Below are 13,233 nucleotides of genomic sequence, written 5' to 3'. Positions count from 1 at the left end.
ATTTAACTTCTGACTCCATGAAGTCATATAGCATCAGGTCAAATAAAGAAAAGGAAACCTCCTCTTGTTTAGTAGACAAATCAAAGCTGGAGTGCATGGGAATCAGGGGGATACATTCCCCTCATTGGAGGCAGGTCTACCACAAAAAAACGTGGTTGTGGTTGTTGGAGATTGATCACCTCAGTCCACATTCCAAAACTGGAAGTCAACACTGTGAATGGTGTCAGCACACCAAGCAGCTCCTGCATGTTTCAGTGGGAACAGTGGTTTCAGGACATCTCTACAGAAGTTCCTGAGGGCCATGACCTAGACATTACAATGTTCAGCAACTTCATCAATGACTTTTCTTTCATAATAAGGTCCAAAGTAGGGATGTTCTTTGATGATTGCACTAATGCTCAGCATCATTTGCAATAGTGAAGCAGTCATTGTCCATATTCAGCATGACCTACACAACATCCAGACTTAGAGTCATTAGTAGCAAGTAACATGTATGCCATACAAATATCAAGCAGTGGCTTTATCAAACAAAAGAGACTCTTACTGTTTAACCTTGACATTTAGTGGCATCACCATCACTGAATACTGTATACCACTCTCATTATCCTTGGGGGTTACCATAAACTGGAAACAGAACTGGTCAAACCACAAGCTATGAGTACATGCCAGAGACATGTAACACAGCCCCTCAGTACCCAAGCCTGTCGTCCATCCACAAGGCAAAAAACAGGAATGTGATGGGACACTCTTCACTTGCCTGGATGATTGCAGCTCCCACAACACTCAGGAAACTCAACACCATCCAAGAAAAGCACTATCCACAATCCTCAGCTTTCATTCCCTTCACAGTTGACACACAATATTAACAGTGTGTACCACCTAAAAGATGCATTGCATTCATCACCCTAACTCACCAAAACCCTTTGAAAGGTACCTTTCAAGCTCACGACTATCACCACTTAGCAAGACAAAGTGCATATAGGAATGTTCCTCCTGAAGCCTCAGACCATTCTGATTTGGAACTATATCATCATTCCTTTGCTGTTGCTGACTTAAAATCTCAAACTCCTTAACTGGATTGCGGGGATACCTATGCCGGCAGGACTGTGATATTTTAAGGAGGCAGTTTATCACCACCTTCTCAACTGCCTTTCATGATGAGCAATAATTCTGGCCTTGTCAGTGATCCTCACATCTTTTCAATAAATTTTAAAAATCAGAGCATGTCTGTTAATGGTTAAGTGCATTATTTTATTTGATTTCAGATGTAAAAGAATATATTTTATATAAAAAGATGATTTGTTTTAATTCTGCAGATATTGATAATTCAAAAAAGAAAAAAATACTTTCATTCAGTGAATGGTGGAAAGGATCACATGACAAGATTTCCAGTTCCATGACTTTTCTTGTATCACACAAACTGAAAGAAACGTTGACGAAACACTATTCTAAAATACAGAAGAGTTTTCCTGTTTGACATTTAAAGAGATCAGAAATCTCTGTGGTTATACTTTACACTGTCCTTCAAGTAAACACTCCATTCTGTCAGAACCAATCCAAAGGGATCTAAGCTCTTGAGATCTTGCTTCCTTTCTGTTTCTTTTCCATCTAGGTAACACCTAATCCTCAAACATTTTTCAGTAAATGTTATCTTAGAGGTTCCTGCACCTAGCCAAAGCTAAATATATTTTCTAGACCCATTTAAATCCTTGTGAATTGGATTTCTTCAATACAAGCACGAGTTCCCCCTCAGATTCTTGCTGGTTAACCATAAAGACTTGCTGCCTTAATCACTCTCAAAAAGTGTGGTGCAGGGAAAGTGCAGCATCTGAGGAGCAGGAGAGTCGACGTTTCAGGCACAAGGCCTTCCTCAGGAATGAGGCTTGTGGGCCAAGGGGGCTTAGAGATAAATGGGAGGGGGTGGGGCTGGGAGGAAAGTTGCTGGGACTGTGATAGGTATTATTCCCACCTATCTGCTCCACCCTCCTCTCCGATCTATCACTTTCACCCCCATCTTCATCTACCTATTGCATTCCCACCTACTTTCACCCCAGCCTCAACCCCTCCCATTTATCTCTCAGCCCCTTTGGCCCACAAGCCTCATTCATTATGAAGGGTTAATGTCTGAAACATCAATTCTCCTGGTCCTTGGATGCTGCCTGACCAGCTATCCTTTTCCAGCACCACACTCTTCTACTTTGATCTCCACCATCTGCAGTCATTGCTTGACATTTGTATAGCATGAATGTTACTTGCTACTTATGACTCTAAGTCTGGATGTTGTGCAGGTCATCCTGCATATGGACAATGTCTGCTTCACTTACTTCCTGCCTCAATCATTCTGTCAGTTCTCTCTATCACTCAGCTCCTTTGCAAACTGGGGTTTAATGATATTTTAGGGAAACAATCTGCAAGGTGACTCTACAGTGGCTTCCAATGAACCCTCCCCATCTTAATAACAATGTGAATCATGTGGGCCCTATATCCAGGTAGAGATGCTAATTAGATAACCTTAAAGCATTCAACTTTTTAGTCACAAAATTAAATAATTGGGACTAGATTTCTGGGACTTTGGAGATAATCCACCAGTCAGATATTTTGGTGAACTTTTACAGACATGAATACTTTGCAAATCATTACAAGGTGAAGCAATCTTGGCCACCTGTAATCTTTAATTCAATCCTGCTGTTAGCAGAGTCAGAACAAATAACACAAGGCCCACATTCCTCAATTTTATCCTAAACTAAAGACATAGTCCCAAGATATAACAATCCTATGAAACATCACATTTATAACATTAATTAATATCATCAAACATGTTCAGAAAATTCTATTCATTTGCATATTGATTGGGTTCCAAACGAGTCTTTGTTACTTCATCATAATCACATTTTACAGGTTTCTAAACTTGCAGAACAATACTTTGTACTGTTTATTTTGTTCTGTTGATCAAAAGATACCTTGGTTTTAGCAAGCAAGCAAGTCTAGCATATGAGGAACGGCTGAGGATACTGGGATTGTATTCGTTGGAGTTTAGAAGATTAAGGGGAGATCTAATAGAGACGTACAAAATAATACATGGCTTTGAAAAGGTGGATGCTAGAAAATTGTTTCTGTTAGGCGAGGAGACTAGGACCCGTGGACACAGCCTTAGAATTAGAGGGGGTCATTTCAGAACGGAAATGCGGAGACATTTCTTCAGCCAGAGAGTGGTGGGCCTGTGGAATTCATTGCCACGGAGTGCAGTGGAAGCCGGGACGCTAAATGTCTTCAAGGCCGAGATTGATAGGTTCTTGTTGTCTAGAGGAATTAAGGGCTACGGGGAGAACGCTGGCAAGTGGAGCTGAAATGCGCATCAGCCATGATTGAATGGCGGAGTGGACTCGATGGGCCGAATGGCCTTACTTCCACTCCTATGTCTTATGGTCTTATGGTTTTGATTTAATATTCCACAATAATCCTCATGTATCTGATAAACTGGAGAACTTCAACAAAAGGCCAGAATTCTCAATCAAAGGATTTTCTTGTGTCCAGAGCAGACCATAGATGGCATCACCACACCTTACCCAGAGTAGAAAAAGCATTTAGAAATTATGAAAATACTGACCAGGCATCTGTGGAGATAGAAACAGGTTTAATGTTTTAAATATGATCAGACTTTGAAAAGTTAAAAATGTGACATTTTAACGCAAAAAAGGTTAGTAAGGGGGAAAGAAGGGAAGAGAAACAAAAAGGGAAGGCCTGTGAAAGGCAGAAGAGATTTAAAGGGGACGATGGCAGAAGGCCAAAGAAGGTGGCAGTGGGAAAGTCAAGAAACTAAAGATAGTGAGATCATCACCAACATTTGCTGTTCAAAAAAAAATGGAAGCATTAGTTGTAATCTAAAATTATTGACCTTAATGTTGGGTCTGAAAGGCAGTCAAGTGCATAATCAACAGATGAGGTGTTATTTGTGAAGCTTCTGTTGACGTACCCATTATTGTATTCCAAGTTATATTACTAAAGACTATAAACATTGCTAACTTTGGGAAAGGCATTAAGTATTGCAAATTTTAAATTGGCACTGGATTACACTTGTTTGGGGCCACAGCATTTTCATAGCAGACTTTTAGGAGAGTAGGAGTTTATGTCCTTGGACATGTAAATTTACCTGAAGTAAGAGAGAACTTTTTTTTTAACCGTACACTGGTACACTGTACACAATTGAAGAGGACAAGAGTCATAGAGATGTACAGCACAGACCAACCCGTCCATGCCAACCAGATATCCCAACCCAATCTAGTCCCACCTGCCAGCACCTGGCTCATATCCCTCCAAATCCTTCCTATTCATATACCCATCCAAATGCCTTTTAAGTGTTGCAATTGTACCAGTCTCCACCACATCCTCCATACACAGAACTTCTTCTCAAGCAAAATCAATGGGCTTAAATCATAACAAGTAATGTCTATTTGTCAGGCACTACATACCCTGCTTGTGTCAACTCATAGCTGACAGGATGTATTTTTATACTTGCAGCTAGAAGTGCAGTCCACCATCTTGAATAATGACACATAAAAGGCATTCAGCCACACCTGAAATTGTACATTTCAAATATATATAAATAAGTAGCTGAACAGTTACTCCTCATCTCTGCTGCAATTTTTTTTGTTTTCCCAAAACAGCCAGACACAAGGCTGAGAGAACCGATTCTAAATAGTGCCAAGTATGCAGTTAGATGCTCATTACAATCACCCTGACTCCTGGTCTGGATGTTTCTGACTACAATGCCTTACCAAGTCTCAATCTCTCCCAAATACAAGACTGTCCCACCCCAAAACTTTTATCTGTCACCTTTCCCAGACAGTAATAACTTCCAAACTTCAAGCTTATCCATCCACCCATGCACTCGATACTCCAAAGCCCTCAAGCCTGAGTTGAGGTTCTTTTCACTTCATGCAGCCACTGTTGAGACTCCTCAGATATCATTAGTTGTGTGTTGTAAGATTGCAAAGGGTGCTGGTAGTGGTGGACCCATGGAGTAATGGGGAGAGATACGCAACTGAAATCCCCTAAACATAACCCTTGCAATATGTAAACTTTTGAGAAGCAGACAACACCTAACAATTACTCTCCCACCCCTCCTAAATTTCTGGGTTCAATTTGTTCATTCTGATAAGTCACGTTCTCAAAAAATCACTTTCACTGCTTTTCTATTAGGACTTCTGCTTCAAACATGACATTGGCGGGACCAGAACCGGCTGAATGTGCAGAATTATTTTAAGGCTTATGACTTTATGGCTTGGTCAGGCCAACGAAAAAGGGACACTGTCTCTTTAAACATTCATGAAGCAGATCATGCAGTCTGCATGGAATGACTGCTTACAGATTTCAGCATTCACTGACAGGGTCTCCTGTAATTTAAAGAAACATACAATATAATATAATGCTATAAAATAGCTTGTAGAACTACACAGGCAAAGTATAGTTCCTTTTTGGGCACTGCATAGAAGAAGGGTTATGTAAAAAATGTTTTAATTAAATAGTCTTTTATTGTATCTTATTAATTTTAACATTTCTCCCTTTCTTCAATCCTGTTGTTCACTCCATAATATTTTTGAATCATGTGTTATAATGCTACATATTGAAGGGAATGTGACATTTATGCAAATTTGTTCTGTAATGAAAGCATTTGAAAAAACTGCTGCTCTTTTCATAATAATTATTCATTTGAAACTGGGCCTTTAGGGCTCAGTAACATCAGGTTTAGATTAGTGTAATTTTTTCTTGCTGCAGTAGAATTCTCTTAAGATAATGTGTGATTAGGATAAACTTTATTCAAAAGTGCCAGCCATTGAGAGGTGTGTGTAGATTATTTGAAAACTATGAAACCTCTCTGTACAAGCTTCATATATATTAAGGGAAAAGAAAACAAAAGTATGTTTTTTTAATCACAGGCACTCATACTGAAATAATGTTGGAAATAAAATTTATTTTCTTATAACTTCGAAAGGCACTTGGGTAAATACTTGAAGGGGAAACAGAGGGATGCAAAGAAAGTAGGGGTCAGTGGACCTGGTTGGGAGCTCAGTCAACAGGTACAGTGGACTGAAAGTTTCTTCTTGTTTTGCATGATTCTATGGTTCTAATTAGTGGTAAAGTGTAGTAACTCACCGTAAATGTGCATATAAGTGCCCCAGTAATTAATAAACAGACAGACTTTATCAAAACCCAGATAGTCAAGTTGGTAGAAGGTGGAATATATTGCATGATAGATACAGTGCACCTGCTGCATGAGTTTAGTTGGTTATTTAGCAAATCTTTTGGTCCTTTGTGCACACCGCACATCAGCCTGGAAATTAGTCTTGAAACTCAAACTGTCCCAAAGAATTTTGTTTCGCTTCATACTCTACAAAACAATAGACTTATAAAATGGTTGAACAATTTAAAAGGTTCGGAATTTTAGCAGTTTCTGCGACTCCACTGTTCCTCACAATTCTATTTCTTTGCTACAATCAACAAAGTGAAAGGGGATTAAAGGGTTATTCGTCTAAAGTGTCTGGTCTTTGCTACACTGAAAGCCGCTTGATGACTTGCAGTAAGAGTCTGGAGTTCTGCCATTTATCCTGATGTCCAGATCCCTAAGGTCAATCAGTGGCTATGTTCTGGATAGACACTGGAACAAACTCTCTCATCTCACCAGGAAGGGTAGCCAAACAACTGAGACCTGTATCTGTGTATCTCACACAAATAATTCAGAGGGCAGTGTTGACGGAGGGGGGGGAGCTGGAAAGTGATGCAGAGTGATAGATACCAGTACTCATTGGAATCTGCTGTTTTTTTTTTGGTTTGCTCCCCCACGTTAATCCATGTGACAGCTTAAAGTCTCTGCACACCTCCTCTTGGCATTTAGAAAACAGGCCAGTGACGACACACTGTATTAGCTAATCAGGGTTAATAATAGATTGCCATTTCATTAACTCTTTCTGTGCTGAATGTAATTGATTACTTGTGACTGCTTGTGGTAAGCTTTCTCTGTATTTCATAAATGTCAGATATTATATTGTAGCAATGGAAAATTGTGAGACATTAAGGGAAATTCCATGAGCCTCATATTCTGTGAAATTTGCCAGAATGCTCAAAGGGTTAATTAATAGTGTGACCTTAAAACGTTCCTCTTAACAGTTGGAGTATTGTCACAGCATCAAAGTTAAACATCTTTGCCAACATTCTTATTTGGATTATTCAGCTCAAATTTTGCTTAAATTTCAATCTTTATTTCAGCAGCTCCAAAATTCACAGCACCTCTCCAATACTTTCTTCTTGCTTGTGAACTTTTAGGAATATTCCCTGGACTCAAAGTTGACCTGTTCATGAATGGTTACTATGTAATGGGTGATTCTGTATTTTGTTTGAATTTCCTGTTAATTTCATTATGATCAAAGTTATTCAAATAATGCATTTTATTTTGTCAATTGTACCTCTCTACTTAACTTACTGTTACTGTCTGTCTGCTCATGTTAGTACAATATTTAAAAGCACAGAGAAGCATACAGTTATTAAATGACTTTTTTTGCTGGGTGAATTTGAGTAAAGTTATGGGGTTCATGCATTTCTTTAACACTTGGATGCCTATGTTTTAGGAAATCTCTTGCACACATTGTATAGTGAAAAGGACACTCTGGACTGTGAGGGTTAATGTGCCATTTGTCACCACTCTGCTGCATGGCAGGATAATTGATGCAATGAAGAGCAGATGACGAGGGTTCAGTTGTGACTTTGCTGCAAAGTATGTTCCATACAAGGACATAAGTAATATTGAGAAAAGACTGATTCCTGTTGCCACAATATTCCCTCACATATTGGCAACAGTTTTGTTTTTAAATTACCATAATTGCATATTCTGCACAACCTTTTTACTTTGAGTTTATAGTGTTAATTAGAAGTTATATCTGATACATTTGCTCTCCTACAATTCGTGAAGGCAACACTTCAACTCAGTTGGATTATTTTGAAAGGTGGGGTTGCAATTATTCATTACTTAAAATGTTGTTCTGGAAATAACAAACATTTGTCAGTCTTTAAGAAGGATGTGGGTGCAGAGGACATTTAATAGAAATGTACCAGGGAATTCAATTATGTGGAGAAACTGAAAAGTTGATGTCAATCATCTTACAACAATGGAGGGAGATTCGATAGAGGAGTTGAAAATCATGAGACATTTTGATAATGTAAGGGTAAATAGTTTCCATTGGCAAGAGAGCTGGTAACCTGAGGAAGCATTTAGCATACTAACAGAAAAACCATTGGGGAGATAAACGGAATTCTTTTCATGCAACTGGACATTATGATCTGAATGAACTGCCTGAAAGGACAGTGGAAACAGATTCAGTAGTATCTTTCAAAAGGGGATTGGATAGTTGTTTGAGAAGGGTCTAGGGGGTAGAGCAGAGGAGTGAAACTAACTAGATAGTTCTTTCAAAGAGTAGCGCAGACATGATAAGCTGGATAATTTCTTTTTGTACTGTACAATTCTATGCTTCCCTGAAACTTGTCAATTTGGTTTAGCATAGAATGCCCCCCAGTAACATAACTGCATTGATAGTCTCAGCACACCAGATATGTGGTTCCAAGAAAAGGTCAGAAGTTAGGAATCGTGCAGCAACTAACTTACCCCCTGACTTCCCAAAGCCTATCCACTATCTACAAGGCACAAGTCAAGACTATGATGGAATATTTTCCACTTGCCTGGATTGATGCAGCTCCAGCAGCACTCAAGAAATTTGACACAATCCAAGGTAAAGCAACCCACTTGATTAGCCCAATGTTCATAAGCATCCACTTCCTCCACCAACAATGCTCAGTAGCAAGCATGTGTACCAGCTGCAAAATGCACCACAGAAATTCACTGAAGATTCTTAGCACCTTCCAAACTCTCAACCACTTACGTCTATAAGGACAAGGGGAGCAGACAGGTGGGAACACCACCATTCGCAAGTTCCACTCCAAGCCATTCCCTATCCCGACTTGGAAGTATATAATCATTTCTTCAGTGTCACTGGGGGTCAAAATTCTGGAATTACCTCCATAATAGCATAGTGAGTCTACCGACTAACAGCAATTTAAGAAGGCAGCTCACCACCACCTTCTCAAAGGCAACTAGGAATGGGCAATAAAATACTAGCCAGCCAGCAATGCCCATATCCCATGAATGAACAAAAACTTTCTGAATCTGCTGTTTTTGGTTTCCTCCCTCAGTTCAATTACACATGTGCAGGTTTTCTGGGAAGTGTTTAACCTGCTTACTGGAGGCATTTTCCCAACCTGACAACAGTGTTTCAGAAGGATTGTTTCTTGTGTGATGTTTCAAGTTCGACATGTAAACAACGTTTAGTTTACTTATTTGACTCTTTCATAGCAGGATGGGAATGAAAGGAGTGAGGGAAAATTGCAGGTGCTGGATCTGGATTTGTTCACTCAAAATTGCCCAAGATGCCTCAATGTCAAGAGATGAGGAGATTTTGATTCTTCCTTGTCTAGTGGTCATCCCTCTTTACAAGATTGCAAGTTAAGGGTTTGGGTCTGATATGTTTTGAAACATATTTCATTCCACGAGACAAGCATTGAAATTAAAACAAAAAGGCCATGTTATTTCTGATTGTAATTGAGGAGACATGGGGAAAGATGGAACTGATTCATTGGGAACCCTAATAATATCCTTTTCCAGCAAGCTGTCTTAATGTGGATCACAACAAATAAAACCCACAGCACCGATTAGTAGAAGAGCGATTTCCATTTATATAGAGCCTTTCATAATCTGATATCATTCCTCAGGACTTTTCTTGAAGCATAGAAAATGTGCAACCGATTTCTGCACAGCAAGCTCTTGCAAACAGCAATTTAGTTTTGACCAGATCATCTCTTACCGTGCTATTGATTGGGATATAATTATTGATGAGGACTCTAGGGAGAACTTTCCTGGGCTAGGCCTTGCACTGCGAGTCAGTGATCCCTGACAGTGTGCGGTAGTTGAACCACAAACCATTTCCATGTATCCAGGGCAGCGTTGTGAAAGGTAAACAACTGTTTGGCCCCTGGAATGGAAAATAGATATGGTTTTACCGATCCTGACAACGTGTCCATCTCCAGAGCTTTTGTGACTGCCACTGAGGAATGGTGATGCTGAAACCGTTTTCTGAAAGTGTTTGAGAATGAGTGATGAAATGTTGCGGGGCTCGAGAGCAGATTAAAAAGCAGCAAGCTTTCTGGCAAGCAAGCAGTGAAAGGGTTAAATCGGGAAGGGGGTGAAGGAACTACATTTATCCAACGAGGTGCTGTTGCACCTCAAAGATTCTCTCTCAGTGGGTAAGACGCAGCTGATTTTACCGTCAAAGAATAGTTGGTGAAATAATAATATTTGTTGAAAATTTACGCACTGTTTTAACAGGAGAAAGTGTTTACTTGCTTTGTTCTAAATACAGAAACGAAGATTTCTCGCCCCCCCCCACCCCCCACCCCCACATTGCCTTGGAGGTGATCTGATTATCATGTGTGTTGGAGTGGGCTATGCTTTGTTGGTCACTAACAGTGACAGTTCTGTCTTATTCAGCAATCAACAACATCCAGTGTCACATGAAGGAACCACTGATCTTTAACCCAGTTCCCTGCGAGCCGCTTACTTAAAGAGACAATACCCCATTCTGCTGACATAGCTTGGCTTTCTTCCATTTTTTTTGAGGAAAAATGGGACTTTTAAAAAAAATCTTGGTGCGTTTTTTTTTAAGGTGCCACACCAAACATTTATTTAACAATGAGCTAAAAGTTAAGTGTTGATTTCGAAATATTTCAAATAATTTCAGAGGCCTTTACTTTCTACCATAATCGCAATTAGTTAAAAATTCCCGCCAACGATTTGGCTTTTTTGTGTAATATGTAATAGGGATTGGCAGATTAAAGGACGATCTGAAGAAAATCCTGGTTTGTTAACTTTTCTTCAGAGTAATCGTTTGACAAATTGTCTGTTTGGGGAGTATGATGCTTTAATTTCTGATTCAAATTCAAAAAACTGAGAAACATGTTTATTCCTTAATTCTTACTTGGAAAAACGTAAGCGCGAGTTTCGAATTTCTCCTGGAAAATAATCTTCAGCATTGTCAGAACTAGAACATAAACAGCAAATGCCAGAAGGAGAGTTTTGGCTGGACAATGTTACAGCAGTAATCAGAGCAAGGGCTGATTTTTCATAGTCTGTCTGAGAGAAATTACAATCGATGCATAGAATCTTTTACATTCAAAATCTTGTTAAAAAGCAACAGATTTTTTAAAAAAACTGTCTGTGCTCACGGCAACAAGAAAACCGAACTGTCTAAAAAACATATCGATTTCACGAGAATGTAGAATCTGTACAAGCACACAAACAAGAAGGAAATCATGTTTACCGTGACACAGATGTGATCAGTGAATATTTTACACAGTAAATACGGTACAGTGACAAGGAAGGTTCAGGCTCGCTTTGGATACCGGGTAAAAACTGTCTATTTCTGCTTCACTCTAAATCCACATTGTCCCATTTCAACTGAAGTTATTCCAGGATATTAACATTAGTTAAATAATCTCACATTTTGTGTATATAAAACGTGACAGAAAAATATCTCAGTTGCGGCTCTTTACTCTGTTCAGTTTAATTGTGCTTTACAAAGGATTTTTCTTTTAAAAATAACAGTATGGACAGTCCTACACACAAAACACTTCCGTTGTCTGTAGCTCATAATCTCATCCTGTGCCACCAAGAATTAGAGTGGCGGCCTTTTATTTTGTATGTATGGCATAGTTTTCAGGTATGGCCCTGTGTTGTTTTTTTCCTGAGTGTGCGAAATGGAAAGCAGGTTCGGTTTCAAAGCTTAGAAGCTCAGTAGTGGCTTTGTGTATACACAGAAAAAAGAAAGTGTTGGAGGATTTACAGATAACAGTGTGGATGATGTAAAGCTTGAAGATTCGTACACATTCTTCTATGACAAATTGCAGCTTTCCTCTGGAAAGATTCAGACAGAGTCATCGTCAGTGTCTGGGTTACTCTGTCTGCTTATGTCCACAATATAGCAAAGTTAACAAAACAACAAAAAGACAGTACAGGAACACCTCTCTACATAGAAGACCTTGCCGGTAGCTTACTGTTGAACATCCTTGGTTAGGAAGCTTGGAACTGGATGTATTAGTTAGTCAGCCTAATAATCCCTGCACAGACTCTATTGATTTTTCTAAGGGCAAGTTTATGAAGTAAATAAACTTGGAGTTGGTATCTTAATAAACTGCTTTGTTCAGTCTGTCACATTTAGTTATGGGGTTGGGTGTTTAAGAAAAGAAAAAGCTCATTCTAATACAGAATGTTCACAGCAGGGGTCCAAATTAGCCCTTTGTTTGGGATTGCGAGCTCACTTCAGCTTGCTTTGAGAGCATTCCTACGTTTTATCCTAATGAGTTGCAACACTGATAATGTGGCTGATGATCTTCCATTGATTTCACTATCACTTGCTTGTCTGGTAATTGATCCGTTGCTGAGCTTCCTAGTTAATTATATCGGCTTTGACATGGCCCCAGTCTAGGGGGAATTTCAAGTCTTGCAGAATAACAGTTTTAATAAAGGAGTCTATTACTGCAGGTGCTGCTGCTGCTACTGCAGGCTGTCTAGGCTGGGAGGACTGCGGGACAGGAGGAGAGGGAGAGCTAGAGCGTGCTATTGGCAATGTCCTTTAGCCTCTCACAAATAACAGCCATTAGTGGGAAGGTCAGAAGCAGAGTATACTGCTTTGACTGGAGAACTGAGTGCCACTTCAGAAATCAAGAGGCTAGCTGATTTTTAAAGGGAGATAGAACGAGGGAGTGGAGATTTAAGAGTGCAGCTACTGTGTGGCATTATTGATCACACAACGAAAAATCCACCTATGGGATCTTTTCTTGGAGCAAAGGTGGACATTGGTGCAATAATCCTGGGATATTTATTTTAGTTTTGATGTGTGCTTTGTATTTTTTTTCTAAATCAGCATTTTCTGCTTTGGTTCTTTTTAGTCTAATGACAGTGAATTGAATGTAGTCAAGAGTGCATGTAAAGGCAAAGTTTGTAGGAAAGCTTTTAGGGAGAAAAGGGGGTGGCGGATGTACACTTGTGTCACTATTGTGTACATTTGTCCATTTTTTTCTTATTGACACACTAATGACACAGAGCTGTCACTCGAGGACTTTCTACTGTGCCAAAAG

The 13,233-nt window shown here is 39.4% G+C and overlaps 1 protein-coding gene across 9 annotated transcripts in view; it reads left to right on the top strand.

The window, feature by feature from the left end:
• bnc2 (basonuclin zinc finger protein 2) overlaps positions 1–13,233 on the top strand; it is a 583,190-nt gene that overhangs the window by 164,725 nt on the left and 405,232 nt on the right. The window contains exon 1 of one of the 9 annotated variants that reach the window (XM_072589052.1): positions 10,318–10,344. The exons of 6 other annotated variants lie outside the window; for them this stretch is intronic. The gene's annotated coding sequence lies outside the window, so the exon portion shown is untranslated. Of the gene's footprint in view, positions 1–10,317; positions 10,345–12,705 lie in introns of those variants that run through there. 2 more of the 9 variants (XM_072589038.1, XM_072589048.1) reach the window with 2 other exon arrangements.

The sequence above is a fragment of the Chiloscyllium punctatum genome, chromosome 2, assembly GCF_047496795.1.
Source record: "Chiloscyllium punctatum isolate Juve2018m chromosome 2, sChiPun1.3, whole genome shotgun sequence".
Taxonomy (NCBI): Eukaryota; Metazoa; Chordata; class Chondrichthyes; order Orectolobiformes; family Hemiscylliidae; genus Chiloscyllium; species Chiloscyllium punctatum.
The sequence above is the reverse complement of the archived record's forward strand: the minus strand, read 5'-3'. Positions and strand labels throughout refer to the sequence as shown.